The sequence below is a fragment of the Lontra canadensis genome, unplaced genomic scaffold (genome assembly GCF_010015895.1).
Source record: "Lontra canadensis isolate GAN:19392208 unplaced genomic scaffold, GSC_riverotter_1.0 scaffold116, whole genome shotgun sequence".
Taxonomy (NCBI): domain Eukaryota; kingdom Metazoa; phylum Chordata; class Mammalia; order Carnivora; family Mustelidae; genus Lontra; species Lontra canadensis.
Window position 1 is genome coordinate 152,822 of NW_022631110.1, and position 19,934 is coordinate 172,755.

Sequence of the window (19,934 nt, forward strand, 5' to 3'; positions counted from 1 at the left end):
GCTTTGTTCCTGTTCACTTAGAAAGTATAAAAACAAGGTAAGCAAGCCATTAGGAACATTAATGTGAGGATTCAGTTTTCATCCTGATAATGGAATACTTTATCTTTCCTAGCCTGTTGACCTTGGAAGCCCTCGATGGCCTGATGTTTTCTGGTCTTTGGCTAATTTTCAACCACGTTAGTAACAGACCGTGTGCGAATCACTTTCTGTAGGATCAGGGCCTACTAACAGCAGTAAAACCGAATGAATACATCTACGTCCAGGAAATATCAGTTACAAGTGAGCATAAGGGACTGTTGTCTGTATGAAGGCATGGAGAGACCCTTATTAATAAGAGTGGAGAAAGTAATCCAAGAGACTAAGTGTACTAGTAAGAGGGGCTAAGGCTTTTTGGAGGAGCTCAGATTTTAAGAGACACATTAAAAATCCGGGAGGAAGGAGATAGCAATCAAAGGCTCAAACCACAAGAACAGCACAGACGTCTAACACTAATGCAAGAAAGACGAACTCAAGAGTACTGAGACTTGCTGGAGGGTATTTGAATTTAAGGTTCACAGCAGCAGTAGAATCTCTTGTTTGCTCAGGATGCCTCACTCCTAAAAACAGTACCCCCATTCTCCAGGGAAACCATTCTGGGCTATCACTATCACTCCCACTCAAAGGATGCAAACTAAAAGAATACGAGTCTTCAGGTTTGGACAAGCCATAACTGAGAAGATGAAAACAGTTTTCAAAAGAGGTCCTTAAAATATCATCTGCAGTCTATGGGAAAGAGAAGTGCTTCCTGAAGACAGGAGATGGGCAAATGTCTTGGTTTTCAAAAAGGGGAGAAGGTGGGTGATGCCAGTGTGAACAGGGATTTCAGTGTTAATTCTGCATTAAGAATACATACGGGCGGTGTGTGAATTCTCTGAGAGGGAGGAGGAGATCCTTCAAGAAACCAGCATGAATTAACTAAGAAAAGACAGCCTGATGGGCAGGCTTTGGTTTCTTTTGTGATATGTTTATTAGACTAGTAGATTGGGGTGCGTGGGTGGCTCAGTCATTAAGCTCTGCCTTCAGCTCAGGTCATGATCCCAGGGTCCTGGGAGGGAGCCCAGCATCAGGCTCCTTGCTCCACCGGGAAGCCTGCTTCTCCCTCTCCCACTCCTCCTGCTTGTGTTCCCGCTTTCGCTGTGTCTCTCTCTGTCAAATAAATGGATAAAATCTTTAAAAAAAAAAAAAAAAAAGACTAGTAGATCAAAGGAATTCTATGGACCTAGAGTTTCTGTATTTCTGCAAGGCATTTTTCAAAGACTTCCATGGCATCCTTGTGGAAGAGATGGGGAAACTGGATAGACCATAAGAAAATTTTAGCAGCGTGACCACTCTACCCTAAGAATCCTGATTGAGGGATCTTTGTCAAGTCTTGCAGATTTTGTTGCAGGTCTGTATTGAACAGGGATGTTTTCCTAGCTTGGTCCTTTTTAAGTAACCTGAATATGGACTGAGTGGACCTGGTTATCAGTACATGGAGAATAAGAAGCTGGGAGGGAGTGTGAATCAATCAGACGACAAAGCAGGTTGCAAACTGGCACTGTCCCAGGGATGATGTATCAGCCAGTATCTTTTAAAATAAGGCAGGATAAATTCATAAATAAATGTATAAGTGGTCATCTCTATCAAAATGAAATTTAAATATGACAAGTTTGAGTGTTTTATCCTTGGAACCAAAGTTAAGGGTATAGGGAGAACTTGTGAAATAGCAGCATGTGGGGAAAAAAGGCTCAGGGATTACAGGGGCCTGAAGGCAGTAAGAGCCAAGAGCATGATGAGGCTACAAAATAGAAGGGAAAAAAATACCCAAAGGAATCTTGGGCTGTTTAAATAGAAATATAGTATTCTGACTGTTCTGTGCTTTTGGTAATCAATCTTACCATCCTTTGATTTATTATGTTCAATTCAGGGAAACATGTTTCACGAGGGACGTAGACCAACTTCAACTCCTTCCTAGGAGTCATACCATCTAGTGCCATAAATCATGAAACAGGAGCAAAAACTGAAATGAGTAAAGATGGAATAAAGTATTTAGGGGCCAAAAGGATGTCTCTCTTGCAGCATTGAAAGAGATGGAATAGAAGGCAGAATTATGTTTAGTTCTAAGAGGAAAACAGGGATCAATGGATGAAAGTTACAAGGTGGTAGATTTCAGATAACATAAAGCAGGTACTACTAATAATTAGGAGATTGGAATTGAAGTAGGTGAGCTCTGGGTTGTTGGAGGTGTTCAGACAAACAACATGGTGGAGGCGACTCCTCTGCTGCACGAAGGGCTGGACACTCAGAACCTTAGCTCCTTTCAATTTGAGGATCCAGAAGAGACCACTTGAAGTCTGCCATTGTTTTGGGATTTATGTGTATGTTTTGGTGTTCTCTCTATCCTAAACAGAAACGAGATGTTTCATGAGTTGCATACCAAAACTCTAGAATTAGCAGGCACAAATTAAGTAGAAGGCCAGTGTCTAGAATTTTCTTTGGTTCTCTCTCATAATGCTGAATGCACAAGCACTGAACCAAGAGGCTCTTTTCTTGAAGCTTCTCTGTGTTCCTCATAAAGATGCTCTCTTAGTTTATGCCTCATTTATATTCAGGATTTAACCTTGAATTGGGGTAATTTCTTTTCTCTTAAATAAAAGTCTTTCCTTTCAACTGCTTTCTTTTTGCTTGTGGGTATCTGCTAATTTGGGTGGAGAATCCTGCGTTTTCACAACTACTGAAGAAACCATTTCCTTACTGCAATTTCCATCACTGCAAATTCGCATTCAGCAAAAATACTTTTCTAATTCTCATCTTATGCTTTCTCCAACAGGGCTCTGTTTTTTAAGGTACTGAAAGCCTGAAAGCTTTCCAGGGCTCCATCCAAAACAGCATGTCGGGCAGAGTCGGGCTTTAAATCTTGGCTATTCCCTGTACCTTGGTCAGCTTGTTTTGTCTTTCACAACCTCAGTTTTCTCATCTGTTAAATGAGGTTAATAATATATGTTTCAGAGGGGCGCCTGGCTGGCTCGGTCAGTAGAGCACGTGAGTCCTGATCTCAGGGTTATAAGTTCGAGCCCCACACTGAGTATAGAGATTACTTTAAAAAAAAGTCTTCAAAAAATATGTTTCAGAAAGTTATTTTGAAGCTGGAATGAAATAGAGGATGCCAAGGACCTGTCATAAAGCACTGGATATAGTAGGTATAAAGTGGCATTTGAGTATTATTAATTCTTCAAATAGCAACTTTCCAACAATTCTCAGCTCTCCTTAAAGTAACAGGTCAAATTAGTTTAACACTATAATATTTCTTTCTTTTTTTTTCTTAAGGTTTTATTTATTTATTGACAAAGAATGAGAGAGAGAGAGAGAGAGAGAGAGAGAGCGCGAGCGCGTGCACAAGCAGTGGGAGCAGCAGGCAGAGGAAATGGGAGGAGCAGGCTCCCCGCCGAGCAGGGAGCCCGATTCCAGGTTCAACCCCAGCACCCTGGGATCATGACCTGAGCTGAAGGCAGAGGCTTAACCAACGAAGCCACCCAGGTGCCCCTTACCCTATAATATTTCTTTTTTCTTTTTTAAGATTTTACTTATTTATTTGACAGGCAGAGATCACAAGTAGGCAGAGAGAGAGGAGGAAGCAGGCTCCTTGTTGAGCAGAGAGCCTGATTCGGGGCTCAATCCCAGGACCTTGGGATCATGACCCGAGCCGAAGGCAGAGGCTTTAACCCACTGAGCCACCCAGGTGCCCCTTACCCTATAATATTTCTATTTAAAATATTCTGTGCCGGTTGTCCATTTCTTTCCCTTATCTAATCATTTAGCTACTGCTAAAATGTCCTAACGTCATAATTTTGTACAGATTTGTTGAAACAATAATTGGTGTGATGGTAACCAAGTCCAAGGCATGTGTTTTTCATTAGCCTAGACCTTTTCTGCTGCCAGCTGTGTGCCTAGGTCTGAAGCTATAGTTTTCCCAGGATGTTTTGCCCAGAGAATAGCAATTGCACGCTTCTCGGCCTAACCAAGCCCAGGGCACTGATTGTTTCCTTCCTGTGCTTTGCAGAAATTGGCCTCCTCTGTTTGATTTGAAGTCATGAGTCTGGATCACAGTGAGTGGTACACTCTGCTTAATGAATGACTAGTAGAACAGAGAAAAGAACAGACTCGATTATATGCTGGGTTGGTTAACCAGCCTTTCCCTGAACAGTGCCCTGCTCCAGCCTACTTTGAAACAGGGAGGCTTTTGTGTAGCCATGACTCCCGTACCAGTGGTTCTGTCTGTTGAACCTAGGACCCATATTCTACACTCTTGATTGATTGTAATCTGACCTGGCGGCTTTCCTGAGTACTGCAGCCATCTGCAAGCCGGAATAATGAGGGCTTTGTACACACAGCATGCCGCCAGACTCCCTGCCTTGTTTCCTCCTTTGTGTCTTCTTGACTGCATGTTCTGTCTCCTGCAGGTGTCAAACTTTGCGTGCTGGCCTTTCACGGCCAAGCTCCTGGGGTTTGCAGGGAGGTGATAAGCCCAAGAAGGAAAGAGAAAGAGAGTGGGGGACAGATAAATGATAAACAAAGGATCGGATGATGATAAGTGCTTTGCATCTGGGGCTGCGGCCTCAGAATATTAAGGTTCCTTGAATGACCTATGTTCTCTTCCTCCTCAGTAACTGAACACCTGTGGAAGCCTTTCTCAGCCCTTTTCCGTTCTTCCATGAGACCTCGACATTCCCTAGATCATGGTTCCTTCTCTGACCTGTTGTTGTCCGGGCACTTCCACTAGTCCAGAGGCTCCTTGCCAGCAGGGGCCACGTTTTTCCATTTTCCGGGTCTCTGAGACGTGATACGGTCAAGTATAAAGATTGTCCAAAAACCCTCAGTTGATTGAGCGAATGGGCCAGGGGAGAGTTGAAGGCCACCCTGCATTTATTACCTAAATAATACAGAGCCCCCGTGATATCCCAGGGGAGCTAGACAATCCAAAAATAAACACAAAAACTCTGTCAGGTAGTGAGAAGTGCCAAGAGGTAAGGGGAAGGGAGTGACAGCAGGAGACGCACAATAAGCTGATAAACAAAGAAGTCAGGAGGTGATAAACAGCAGGAGAGAAATGCCAGAGAGGGGAAGAGAGAGCTGTTATTTCTGATAGAGTGGTCGGGGAAGGCCTGCCTAGAAAAGTGATATTTGAGCACCGATCTGAAGAAAGGGAATGAACCAGTGGAACCTGGGGGATAAGCTTTCCAGGCAGACAGGGCAGAGAGTGCCAAATCTTCAAGCTTGGTGGGAGGAAACATGGCATATTTGATGTGAGGGATTGGAAGGAAGCTGGCCAAGCTGGAGTAGTGAGTGAAGAGGAGAGTGGCGAGAGGTGAGATCAAAAAGAAGAAGAAGGAGAAGAAGAAGAAGAAATACAAACAAAAAGGCAGCATTGATCGGCCATAAGTACTGGGGTTTGAGCCCAGGTAAATACGATAAGCCATCAACAAAAACTTACAAATGAGACCCTGAATTCCTATAGTTGGAAATTAGGAGGAAAACTAGATGAATGGAAGGGTGTGGAGAAGAGGGTGGTGCCTAATTCTGAAAAATGAGATAGTACCAAAAATAACAGTCTAGGATCCTTGATATTACTCCCAGGTAATTGATCACAATATTCAAAGAATGATTTACAAGCACCCACAGGAAATTGGTGGGCTCTAGGAGCTAGGGTGGTGGGGTCACTAAGTACATCACATCGGTCATTAGATTTCCTGTTACTTGTACCTTTACTAATGGTGTTAGGTTGGTCGGTCAAAGTGATGTGGTGCAAATAGTGTACAGACAGTTCTGCAAGTTATTTGGCAAGGTCTCGGTATCCTTGTGGTCAAGATGGACAGACATCTTATTAGGTGGCTTTGTTCTATTTTTTTTATTATTATTGCATGCGTGTAACATAAAATTTGCCGTTTTAATCACTTTAAAATATGCAGTTCAGTGGTATTGAGTAAATCCTCAATGTTGTGCAACCATCACCACTATCCAGTTGCAGAACGTTTTCACCGCCTCAAAAGGAAACCCCATACCCCTTAAGCAATCGCTCCCCATTCTCTCCTCCCTCAGTCCCCGGCAGCCACTAATCGGCTTTTCTTCTGGGTATTTCATATAAATGGGATTGTACGATATGTAGCCTTTTTTGTCTGTTGTTTTTTTCCCACGTAGCATCATGTTTTCAGAGTTCATTCATGTTGTAGCCTGTGTTAGTACATCACTCCTTTTTGTAGCTAAATAATATTCCATTATATAGATAGACCACGTTTTGTTTATCCATTCATCAGCTGATGGAAATGTGGAAAATTGTTTCCTCCCTTTGGCTACTGTGAATAGTCCTGCTCTGAACTCTGTGGACAAGTTTTTGTCTGAACACCTGTTTGTAATCGTTTCGCGTCTATACCTTGGGGTAGAATTGCTGGCTCGTGTGGTAACTTCATGTTTAAACTTCGGAGGAGCTGCCAAACTGTTTTCTCTAGCAGCTGTGCCATTTTATAATCCCATCAGCGATAGACGAGGATTCCACTATCTCCGCATCCTCACTAACACTTGTTACTTTCTGGTTTCCGGTTTTTGTTTTAAATAGCCATCCTGGTAGGCGTGAAATGGTATTTCAACATGGTTTCGATTTCCATCTTCCTAATGACGAACATTGAGCATGTTTTTATATGCTGATTGGCCATTTCTCCATCTTCTTTGGAGAAAGGTCTATTTAAGTCCTTTGTATATTTTTAAAAATTATTTGCTTTGATGATTTATTTTATATTAGCATAACATTTCATTTAATTCAGCTGCACAAATATCCATTGAGTAATGTGGTATGTCCACCTGTTTGGGTTGATAAATATAAATTGAAGGAATGAAAAGCAGTAAGGGGATGACTTCTAGAAAGGGATGTCCAGGTACAATAATAGTATAGATACTGCAAATCCTGTCTGGTTAGATCGTAGACGTGTTGGTGTTTGACATATAAAAGTTGTTTGGCATAGAAAGTAATGCAGAGGCTGGATTACCAAGAAGTCACGTGAATAGTAACGGTTAGGCAAGGATGAAATAAAAATGATGATAATGGTGATGATTTTGATTAATGAAATAACACTGATGACGTGAAGTCTGTTTTTTTCAGTTGTATAGAATATGTTTCCTCTATGCCATTATTATGTTATCATAAAAATTCCTTTTTGTCCAAACTGGCGTCAGTCTGTGTGCCAAGACTTTTCTTCTTCTCTTCTGTGTCTTCACACTCCTAGATCACGGTCCGCGCCACTGACCTGATTACCTGTCACTTAGCCCTCATCTGCATAGCAATGCTCCTCAGAGTACTGGAGTCTCCAATCGTTTCTGTCATTAAATCTTCAAAATTATAAAAAGTAAGGCATTTCTGTATATGAACAGGGCAATCAGGGACTTCTGTTTCTGCACCTGCCTCCTAAATGTGTTCTAGGCTATTACCATCAGCCCTCCTGGTTGGCAAGATTTAAACATAAATTCATAAATTACGTGACCTATATTTTCTTCTTTTTATGGTTCTTTAGTTTGTCTTGTGGTAGTAACATGATCTTCTACACCGTGATTCTTTCAGTGTTTCCCAGACCTGTCTACTGACTGTCAGTAAACACTGCTCACTTCCCTCCATGAGCTCCCTCATCAGAGAACTCTTTTTCCCTTTGACGTTATTTAGGGACATTTTCTTTGTAGGAGTTATGAGTCTTTCAATCGCATACATGGTGATGCTTTCGTTCAGACATCAGACCTTGCAGACGTTCCTCCCAGAGCTCATTAAATACAAGCTTCCTCTCGGGGGCAGAAATTAACTGGGCCATAAGTAGGGTTTCTACAGTAAGTCAGAGGTTAGACAAGACACTGTTTTACTAGGAAGAGTCCAGAAAGTAATAACAGGGCCGATCATGTAGCTCTGTGGAGCTCTCAGTGCACTCATACCCAAGACAATATCCCAAGAGGTGATCAGGAGTTGCTTGACTGCTTCCCGAGGCCTTGCAGGGCCTGCTTGACTTGGCCTGGGTGATGACCTAACACAGCAGGAGGTATTAGCCTCTGCACACGCTCGTCCCCTAGGCAGGTGGCCTTCCAGCACAACCTGACTCTGACTCTGCTGCCTTCTTCATCCACTTTTTAAAAAAAATTTATTTCTTTTCAGCGTAACAGTATTCATTGTTTTTGCATCACACCCAGTGCTCCATGCAATCCGTGCCCTCTCTAATACCCACTACCTGGTTCCCCCAACCTCCCACCCCCCGCCGCTTCAAACCCCTCAGGTTGTTTTTCAGAGTCCATAGTCTCTCATGGTTCACCTCCCCTTCCAATTTCCCCCAACTCCCTTCTCCTCTCCATCTCCCCTTGTCCTCCATGCTATTTCTTAGGCTCCACTCCTTCATCCACTTTTAAGAACCCTTATGACTGGGGCGCCTGGGTGGCTCAGTGGGTTAAGCCTCTGCCCTCGGCTCAGGTCATGATCTCAGGGTCCTGGGATCGAGCCCCGCATCCGGCTCTCTGCTCAGTAGGGAGCCTGCTTCCCCCCTCTCTCTGCCTGCCTCTCTGCCTACTTGTGATCTCTCTCTCTGTGTCAAATAAATGGGTGGAATCTTTAAAAAAAAAAAAAAAAAGACCCCTCGTGATTACATCAGGCTCAACCAATAACCCAGGATAACCTTCCTATTTTATTTTATTTTTTAAAAAAGATTTTATTTATTTATTTGACAGAGATCACAATTAGGCAGAGAGGCAGGCAGAGAGAGAGGAAGGGAAGCAGACTCCCTGCCAAGCAGAGAGCCCGATGTGGGGCTCGATCCCAGGACCCTGGGATCATGACTTGAGCCAAAGGCAGAGGCTTTAACCCACTGAGCCACCCAGGAACCCAACCTTCCTATTTTAAAGCCAGCTGATTAGCAACCTTAACTCCCCTTTGCTGTGTCACGTAGCATAGTCCTAGGTTCTGAGGATCAGCACACAGATGTCTTCTGGGATCCCTTATTCTGCCTTCCACACCTTCCTTGCCATCTTTAGGGCTTGGAAGGATCTTCAGACTGCTGAGAAGGAACCAGGGGATAAAGTCATGGGCAGCTTTATCATCCCACATTTCCTTTCATTGAAGATACGGTGCTCTAGGACTTCTGCAGCCTTTGGGCATAAGCCTTGTGATCACCTTATCACTGGTCATTCCAGCTAGCTTGGTGACTTGCCAACAACCCCAGGGAACATGTATCTCACCCCTGGGTGAACCCTTCTGTGTTCCCAAAAGATCATAGCATTAGGTCAGGTGGTGTTTGCCCTACATTGAGTACCAGCTCCGAAATCCCAAAGCCACATCAAATACTATACCTAGTACATAATGCAGTGGTGAAGCAAGTTTATTGAGGAAACTTAGAGAGGACCAATGAAATATATGACAGACAATATCACACATGTGTTGTATGTGCCCTCCTCCCAATGCTTCTCTTTCATTTCCCGTAGGGAAGTGTTTGGGGGAAAGGTACAGTCGGAGTCAGCAAGGCTGGCCCCGGGAGAAGGCCTGGGTTCCTCTGTACTCAGGCAGAAGTTGAGAGGGCTACGAGGCACCCGATCGGGAATGCATCATCAGGAATTAGGAAGACCTGGGGTGGGATGGTCACTGGAATGGCCCTGCTGAGTGAGGGTCACCCCAGTCTTGGAATTTGCACAAGGCAACCACCCTTGTCAGCTGAAGTCCTTCCTGTGAGACAGCCTGTCACTAGGTTCCCTAAGGGGAGGCACAGTCCCTTCCAGTAGGCCATCTAGCTCTCTTGAGCTGGCACATTGATCAGATTTTCAGACGATACCTGAGCGGATGGCATGCCAAATTCCGAATGAAGATTTTGAAAGATTGCAGCAAGCCTGGAAGATGAGTAAAACCTAATCAGATGTTTATTTGTGATTTTTTTTTCCTTCTTCTTTTTCTCCTTTTTCACAAGTTCAGAGTGGGTCAGATGGGTCACCTTTCGAAAAAACTCAGTTTTTCTAGGCCAGTTAACACATATATAATATAATATAATATAATATAATATAATATAATATATATCTCCAAGATTAACTTTAAGGACCTAGTTTTTCCTTCAAAGTGTACAAAAGCTGGAAGGAATAAATACCTGCTTAAGAAAAATAAACACGAAAATAGTTACTGGTACCCTTAACAAGAACCCAGAGGCTACCCAAGTAGCCCACCAAGGAATACACGAGAAGTTCCTGAATGTATTTCCAGTATCCCACAACAGATGAATGTGAAAATCTCAATAGTGTGTCTCCTTCTGAGTTGGCAAACTCAAACCCACTGGTTACCAAACATTTCACTTGAGGTACTGATATCTCTCCTCCACTTTTTTTTTTTTAAAGATTTTATTTATTTATTTGACAGAGATCACAAGCAGGCAGAGAGGCAGGCAGTGAGAGAGAGGAGGAAGCAGGCTCCCCGCCGAGCAGAGAGCCCAATGTGGGGCTCGATCCCAGAATCCTGGGATCATGACCTGAGTCGAAGGCAGAGGCTTTAACCCACTGAGCCACCCAGGTGCCCCTCTCCTCCACTTTTTAGGAGCAGGTTTCACTAGGAATGTTCCCCTCCAGGTACCATACCTACTGTAATGAATGAGTGGAGTGTGCACATGAGGGTAGGGGTGGGAGTAGAAAAAGTACAATTGAGACACCAAATCAGAAATGGTATTATTCTAGAGTGAACTTCCCCACCATAAATTTTTTAAAACCTCGAAATCCATCAAAATGCTTATATAACATTTTTCATCTTCAGTATCAGGAGAGCACCAAAGAACAAGCCAATTACTTTCTAAAAAATTTATGAAAAAGTAAATCATAGAATTCCATTCAGTTTTAAACTACGTATAATATTTATGAGTCCACAAATTGCAAATGAAAAAATAAGAAAAAGGTAATAAAAGTGATTTGTTTCCAACTGGGAAACATGCATTAGAAAATTCGAATTTGCTCTTGCAATCTTATTCACCAGATTTTCTCCTGGGGGCCTGGACAGTTAGCATTAACACAGATTTTCAGATGAAGAATGCCTCCTCAGGTTTGCATTTTCACAACTGACTACTTTTGACAGTTTTAGCTGATATCAAAGGACCTAACTCTTAGCCAGACCCAGAGCAAAATGCATACAGTGACCGAGGAATATCTATGTCCCTCGTCTGCTTCCGGTTGTTCCCATTTATAAAATTCCCATGACTCTAACTTAAGTCTTTTGGCTTGCATTGTTTCTCCAACACCCAAACAGCAGTAGGAGAAAGGGAGCTGTCAAATAAAACAACCAAGAATATTATAATTTCCAAGCGCTAACAGAAAACTCATTTGAATGCTACAGCGGGCATGATTTTAAAGTAATATTTGGTGTTTGAAAACATGAACAACGATTCTGTGTTATGTGGTAGTATGTGAACTTAACTGATTACTTAAAACTTTTCAGAAGAGTAAATTCACATATCAAAAATCTGTGTCTACCCCTAGCAAAGAGAACAACAGGAATCAGTCCAAAATCCAGGGTAAAATTTCAGGGCTGTATCTGGATAAGATGACATCTTCATGAGTAACAGAAAAATACAGGTCAGTATGGGGCAACTGAATGATTCTAAAACAACAGAGCTGATTCTCAGACAGTCCTCAGGTAGGAAACACCAAAATTGCCATCTCTCTTAATCTCAGTATTTCCAATACCTTTTTGTTTCTTAACGTTACTTGCAAACCAAAATGTTGGTATTTGATAAGTTATAGAAATAAGCACAGATGAGGGCAATAATCCCCCAAAACATGTTTTTGGAATGCTGACAACAAATAATCAGCTCCTTTAGATAAAAAAATCTGCCTCAAAGAAGATGTGAATGCATTTTGAATTTTTCGAAAAAAAAAAAAAATGATTTCTAGCTACAGTCTAAAAACCGAGAGTAAAGATGAAAAAGTCCCAAAGAAAAATGTCGACAAAAACATTACATCTTGGGGCGCCTGGGTGGCTCAGTGGGTTAAAGCCTCTGCCTTCGGCTCAGGTCATGATCCCAGGGTCCTAGGATCGAGCCCCACATCGGGCTCTCAGCTCCACAGGGAGCCTGCTTCCTCCTCTCTCTCTCTGCCTGCTTCTCTGCCTACTTGTGATCTCTGTCAAACAAATAAATAAAATCTTTAAAAAAAAAATTACATCTTCCTGCTTCCTCAAGATAACATCATATTAATTTAGCACAGGAAAATAGGTGAATAAATACATTTTTTTACATTTTACCTTCTACAATCTGTCCTGAAGCCTCATGATCTGGAACACTGACACCATTTTTAATTAATACTTGAACGTCTCCATATTATTATTATCAAGAATAAAAATGTTGGACTATAGGCCGAGCCAAGCCCGTACAGAATGTTCTGGTAGGGATTGAGGACTAAAACAGGACTTGTTTATGTATTTTAGAAAGTCTGATTATACTGAGGTGGTCAAATACGCAGTTACTAGCAAATTCACCTTCTCTCTGTGGGCTTCGCTGATTTCTAGTGTCTTTTTTCTACCCACCCACTCCCTTTGCCTTAAACTAATTTAAGTGTTTGCAAATTCCTATCTCTTCAGTTTTCATGCCCTTGGGTTCAGCGAGCCTAGACAGATGTGCTTCCAGATCTGGCCTGCCCTCTCAGTCACACAATTAGGATCAGCACTTTTTCCTGTTTTATTTTGTTTATTTTGTTTTTTTCCTGAGAAGCAGTTTGCCCCTTTACACTTCCAGACTCTATAAGGAAACACCCACTTTGCTCCCCAGTTTGTTATGACCACTCAGACCAAAAGATAAATGATCCCAAATGAGAAATGAAATAGTGTGTTTTATGTAAGGTCAGAGGCCAGTGGGTTAAGAGAAAACAACTCTGGAAGTTCAAGTCCTCACTTGTGGTTATTATGGCTTAGACATTTTAAGAAATCATTTTGATTTTCTTGAAAAGTAAATATGAGGGGTGTCTGGCTGGCTCAGTTGGTGGAGCATGTGACTCTTGATCTCCTCGGGGTTGTGAGTTCGAGCCCCATGTTGCGTGGAGAAATTACATAAGAATAACAATCTTAAAAAAAAAAAATGACACCAGAAGAAAGTTAACTATGTGGTTAAGGTGATTCCCTCCTATAGAGACTTAAAACTTCTAATCTTGTTTTTAAGGAAATGCTTTAAAATTCCTTACAGTATGAATAATAGAAATCCAACCAGCAGTAAAAAGGTCCAAATTGTAGAGAAAAGAAAAAAGATTGCAATTCTACTGAGAACGAAGCCCTACTTTCTGTGAAGAAAAGTACAAGGTGGCCAGCCCTGACTCAGCACAGATGGGACAATAATAGCTTCAATCGAATTCTTCTGCTGCAGGATTATACATTTCATTAGGGATTTAGATTCAGAGAGAGAGAGAGAGAGAGAGAGAGAGCATTGTACATTTTTGCTCATTCTTATTCTCATAATAATAATATCCTCTCCTTGAGCTAGTCAATTTTATCTAAAGTTCTCTACAACTAAGACTGCTAGAAGCTATAACACCCAGCAGAATCTTTTGTATGTTGCAAAGTAATGGCCAAGGAATATTATTCTTCATGTTGCAACCCCAGTGATCTCCCCTTTTTAAATATCATTTTAAATTATAGGACAGAAAAAAATGTAGAATTTCCATTATCCCTAATCTGCGACCCATGTCAAACTGCTTTTATCTCAGTGAAGACTGTTTCCACAACACCTATTTTTAACATAAAATCCTACATAATGAAGCATGAATGATTATTCATGATAAACCTTCAAAAGAAACCACCCACAACCCATTGATGTTGGTGCACTAATTAATTACTTGAGCGTCTCCTGTGTAAAACCATAGAATTATTTCTAATATTTGCTTGAATAGATCATTTTTCTTGTGAAGGATCCACTAAAAGAGTCAAATAGAGTCAGCAGGGTATGAATCTATGCCCGTCTTCATTATGATAATGGTATACTTTTCTCTCAGGAAATTAAAGCTCGTGGCATCCATCCCATAACCCTCGTGTGATGGTGTTCGGAAATGTTTCCCCCCTTTGGCGATCAAGAGGCTTTTGTCCGTCGCTGGTTAAGGCCTGTCCCAGGCAATAAGAAATCCCTGGGGCTTCCCAGACAGCTGTGGATGGGCCGAGCCCAGAGAAAGTGGGTAACTCGTGGAGAGTTATGCAGCTGCTTAGTGAAGAGGTAGAAATCTACATCCAAGGCCATCTGATTTCAAAGTTTTTCCAAAGCTGTTTTCTTCATTACCTAGTGATTTCAATTTTGGCTGTAATACAAATCATCTGGAGTTAAAACACACACACACACACACACACACACAGGACTTGGGTGCCACTCCTAGACAGGCTTATTTTAAAAGGGTGGGGCCCAGGCCTCAGCATTTTCCTTCAAAGCTCCTTGGATGAGTCACATGAAAACCCAGGTTCCTCATTTTTTTTTTTTTTAAGATTTTATTTATTTATTTGACAGACAGAAATCACAAGTAGGCAGAGAGGCAGGCAGAGAGAGAGGAGGGGAGCAGGCCCGCTGCCAAGCAGAGAGCCCGATGCAGGGCTCGATCCCAGGACCCTAGGATCATGACCCGAGCCGAAGGCAGAGGCTTAACCCACTGAGCCACGCAGGTGCCCCTCATTTCCTCATTTGTAAAACAGGGAGACTAGATCTATCTCACAGACTTCTTTGAGAATGAAATGGATGCCAAAAAAAAAAAAAAAAAGTCTACTCTTGTGCCAGTACATGGTTGGTGCTTAATAAATGTTAGTTCTCACCTCCCCAGTACCCTCTGACTTGGCTCTGAGAAGTGCTACTGTGTCTCCATAAGTTGGAAAATGAAAACTAAGTGTTCGTTTGTAGGTGGAGAGGGTGGAAATCTGTGAGAACAAAGGGAGGAGGGCAGCTAGGAATGTTACACTGTCAGAAGGTGGTGAAAGGGAATGTAACAAGCAAACAAACAATGGGCTGAAAATGGAAACAAAACCACTAACAGCTAAAATACAGTTATGCAAAGGCTTGTTTTGGAACAGATCCAGGATGGTCTGAGAGCCAGTCCCTGTCGGGGATGAGTGGATACTGTGGGGTCAGGGAGCCATTACAACTCCCTTGCTTAGGCGAGGTACCCTCCTCTGGGTTTCTTACATTGCCTTTAAATGAGGTTTTGATTTTACATGCAAAGAAAGTATTTATGAATTGGGTAGAAGCCTGTGCTCTTCTGTTGGGCAGGGCTGTTGCTCCTTGGTCAGCAATGCCTGGTTCAGAGCAAAACTAGAGCCATTATCAACTAAGCTAAGTCCAAACAGAGACTAGGGTCAATGCGACAGACTTTACGACTGCTTCTTGCTACAAGTGGCAGCCTTAATCCCTTCCCCTTTTGTTTCAGGAATGCTGAGTTTGTCTAATTAGAGAAGAGTCTAATGTCAGGAGAGACAAAATCTGCACCCGTTTTGCTTCCATAAAGAATGCCTGTCTTGAAATAGTTGTGACCTGACGTAGGAAGGCAGAGCAAAGAGTCACAAGGAAATGGGGTCTGGGGCCCTTGCTGTGGAAGCCTATCAGTTACCTGAGCCAGTTCTGAGTTGGTTTTCTGCAGCTTGCAAGTCAGAGTCCCCCAGTGGGTATGGTTATTGTTAAAGAAGGCAAGCTCACATTACACAGTTACCCACTCGGTCACAGAAGACTGGGCCTTGGACCTGGAACACTTCCTTACCGAGGGATAAGGAGCCCACACAGCCTGTGCTGGGCTGACTGCCTTGTGTGGGAGTATCTTTCCGTGTTTCATGCTCGGTGAACTGTCCTTCACTCTGCTTAAGCCTGTACGTCAGTGGCCCACAGGTTCACACGTAACTTGCAGTATTTCAGACTTCATGGGGAGTGGTCAGAGTTCTGCTGTCACACGAGAGGGGTGTGCCTAGGCCAACTGCCTGCACTGGCTGCCCAGGGGACCTGCTGGCCATGGGGGACCGACCCCCCACTATCGACGCTGGTCTTCTGTGTTTTCCCCGTGTAAGCCCAACATCTTTCCATTTAGTGCTTGACCGTGTTGTGTTTCCCCTGGCAACTCTGATGGCATCATGTAATGGGCAGAAGTGTTTAGAGTCCTATGGTAGCTGGTACGCAGTGTTCTGCCCCCCCCCCCCCCCCGCCCGGGATTGACAGCTGGTACACGACATTCTGCTCGACAGTGCTATATAGTCATATTTTGCACAGAAGTATAGCGAGTGCCTTAGCTTTAGGTAAGCAGAATGGTGACCAAATTCCTTGGCATTTGTAGTTGTATTCGTTGGAAATTTTGAAAACAGATCATAAAGTAACCAAGAAGGAGTTTAGATAAAAAGGGATCTGTTAGAAGGATCTTGGGATAATTCATCGCACCATTTTCTCAGCGGGACAGTGATATGGTTGATAGAAAGATGCCATTGACAGAGTTAAAGAAATGTGTTTTCGCTGATGTCAAAAGACCCAGAAACTTAGCTTCATGCACCTTAACTGCATATTCTGTAGGAGAAGATGCTGCTGGCATCCTTGATTCCTCCAAGATCCCTTTACGGCCCGTGGGCACAGAGTGACAATGTTACTGGGTAGGAGAAACACTCACCTGCCTCTTCTCCGGAGGTCTTTTTACTCTCTTAGCCCCTTTTAGTCATACCAGGGAGCCTGGCTACCTGCTTGCCTACTTGCCAGATATAAGAAACGGACACAAAACAGTTCCTCATTTGCCGTGAGACTGGTGACAGCAGATGTTCATTTACCACAAGTCTCTGGTTCTGAGACTTGAGACCTGCTTGAGGTTGTCTTAGCTCAGGCAGCTGTCGTAGAATACTGTGGGCTTGGTGGCCAGAGCAGCAGTTCTATCTCACAGTTGTGGAGGCCGGGAAGCAGGAACCTCAGGGTCGGCATGGTTGGGTTCCAGTGAGAGCCCTCTTCCCAGTTTCTAGATGGCCATCTTCTTGGTGTGTCCTCGCACTGGCAGAGTGCAGGGAGAGGAAGCAAGCTTGGTCATGTCTCTTCGGAAGGCACTAGTCCCGCTCGTGTGGCTCTGGCCAGACTTAATTACTTCCCAAAGATCCCACCTCCTCGTACCCTCACACCAGGAGCAGGGATCTCAACACAAGTTTTGTGAGGACACAAAGTTCAGTCTATAACATGGATTGCAGAGTCGGGGGGGGGCGGTGATGGGAGCTGGGAGGAGGGTATTGTGATTAGCAGCACTGATGGCGCAGGGAAGACAGGCCTCAAGAAGAAAGAATGGGTTGTGGCAGAAGGTGGGGTATCACATATGATAAGTAGATCCCAGCACAACAGCAAACAATAAACCTTCAAAATCCAAATAACCTTCATCGCCAATGCCACTGGCCCTGTTCAGGAGCAGATGTCATCCCTGAGAGCTTCATTTCTTAAAGAACGGTGCCCAGCAGAGTTGTTTTTCTAATCTTGTTCGGTCCTGACAAATATTGCCGAGCTCCTGTCCCTTCAAGGAAACACGTACCATACAGTTGGTGACCGTACAGTTCCATTTCTCTAAAATATCTAGAATAGGCAAGATCCTGGAAACAGAAGGTAGATTGGTGGTTGCCAGGGATTGGGGGCCGGGGGGAAGGTGCAGGTGATAGCTTAAGGATACGGAGTTTCTTTCTGAGGTCATGCAGATATTCCAAAAGTCTGTTGCTGGTTGCACAGCTTTGTTGACATACTCCAAATGATTGGCTCGCATACTTTAAATGGATGCATGATATGGTATGTGAATTGTGTCTCAATACCGCTGTTTAAAAAAAAAGAAGAATTAAAACAGAGAGCTGAATGGTTTCCTAGGAAAGAAGCTTAGAAATTGGCAAAACAAGGAGAGCAGACGGACATCCTTTCAGCAAACCAGACCTACAACAGAAGTCTGTGGGTGGGGACAAGGTCATTATTTAACTCAGAGCTATTCTAAGTGTGGGCTCCCCACCAGCAGCTGAGTGTCCTGGGAGCTCAGCAGAAATGTAAATTCTTGGGTCCTACCCCAAACTACCAAATTGGATTCCCTGGGGATCACTAACCTCGAGGAAGCATGAATTTAATTCATTGTCATTTTTAATAAACAGGAACTCCTTTCCTAACAGTATGCAAAGTGCTACCAACTGTGCTTCCCAAACTGTGGGTCAAATAAGATGTAAAAGCAGCAATAACATGCTTAAAAAAAAAAAAAACCCGTCACTTGGGGGCCCCTGGCTGGCTCAGTTGGAAAAGCATGAGACCCTTAATCTCTGGGTCGTGAGTTCAAGCCCCACGTTGGGTGTAAAGATTGCTTAAGTAAACAAATAAATCAAAACTTTAAAAAAAAAAGGTACTTAGACAAAAGAACCTGATTTCTGTACTTTGCAGATAATGATACCAACGTAGCAGGGCTTATTAACAACCAGTGGTTACTTGCAATGAAGACAGTTTATTTGCTGGAAGCTGCTGAAGCAGTTAAGTAGACTGATGTGCCTTGAAGCTGCAGCTATTTTCTCCGTGACCTGCTGGAAAGATACCTCTATCATTTTTCTCCACTGCAGATGCTGAAATTGGTGTGAATGCCATGAAAGCCGAGATGCAGGTGGAAATTCAGAGATAATTTTGTCATCTTGAAAGCCAATTACTTGCTCCAATGCCACATTTCCAGATCCAAGGTCTGAGGACAAATTTATCTCCCGTAATCATGTGAGGCAATGTAAGTGCCGCACACTTATTAGAGCAAGAAAAAAACAATCTTAAGGTTGCTTCTGAAAATATTCAGAAATTAGCCTCTTTAAGCCATGCCCAAGAGCTTGGTTGGCGAGCCTTGGTCAGTGAACTGGCACCGTCGCTTTAACTCTAAACTTTAACCTTTAACTCTAGGAGGTGAATTTTGACCTTGGTCAGTTACTGTTAGGAAGGAAACTTAGATCGGTGGCAACATTCCCAGAAACAGAAATCCACGCTGGCCATGTTGGCCGGCGCACGCCAATTCTGACTTCACTTGAAAGTGAATGTCCGTTTGGTACAAAATTGCAGTCCAGCTGCTGTCTGAGCCCTGATGTTTCTGTAGCTACAGGAAAATGTCACACTTTTTTTTTTTTTTTACCAATTTTTTTATAGACATATAATGTATGAAAATGTCACACTTTTAAAATAATGACAACTATAACTTTTCGTAATAAAATTGTAATATTTTGGAATGAAATTTATATATGGAAGTTCATTCTAGGATAAAATACAGTTGACCCTTGAACAAAAAGAGGGTTAGGGTCCCAACCCCATTTGCCATTAAAAATCCATGTATGGGGTGCCTGGGTGGCTCAGTGGGTTAGAGCCTCTGTCTTCGGCTCAGGTCTTGATCCCAGGATCCTGGGATCAAGCCCCGCATTGGGGTCTCTGCTCCGCAGGGAGCCTGCTTCCTTCTCTCTCTCTGCCAGCCTCTCTGCCTACTTGTGATCTCTGTCTGTCAAATAAATAAATAAAATCTTAAAAAAAAAAAAAAAGAATATCGCCTCTTAGCGTAAGGCGAGGCATTAAAAAAAAAAAATCCATGTATAACTTTTGACTACCCTCAACCTTAACATACTACTTTTGACCCAAAGCCTTACTGATACCATGAAGTCAATTATCATGTATTTTGTATGTTGTATGTATTATGTGCTGTCTTCTTACAATGCCTAATCCTTTCTCTCTCTCTTTCCCTCCCTTTGTTCCTTCCTTCCTTCCCTCTCTCTTTCTCTCTCTCTCTTTCTTTCTTTCTTTCTTTCTTTCTTTCTTTCTTTTTGGTATTTCCAGGCTATGCATTTTGTCTGCAAGTTTTTTCCAAATTGTGGCAAATCTTGTCGTCTCCAACTCCACATCCTCTCATGTCCTGTTCAGTTCTCCCTCTCTCCTTTCCCT

General features: G+C 42.9%; 1 long non-coding RNA gene across 1 annotated transcript in view; it reads left to right on the plus strand.

The window, feature by feature from the left end:
* LOC116857004 overlaps positions 1 to 18,739 on the plus strand; it is a 30,689-nt gene extending 11,950 nt beyond the window's left edge. The window contains exon 3 of the long non-coding RNA XR_004380667.1: positions 18,593 to 18,739. This is a non-coding gene — a long non-coding RNA (uncharacterized LOC116857004). The remainder of the gene's footprint in view (positions 1 to 18,592) is intronic.
* Positions 18,740 to 19,934: the final 1,195 nt, after the last annotated feature.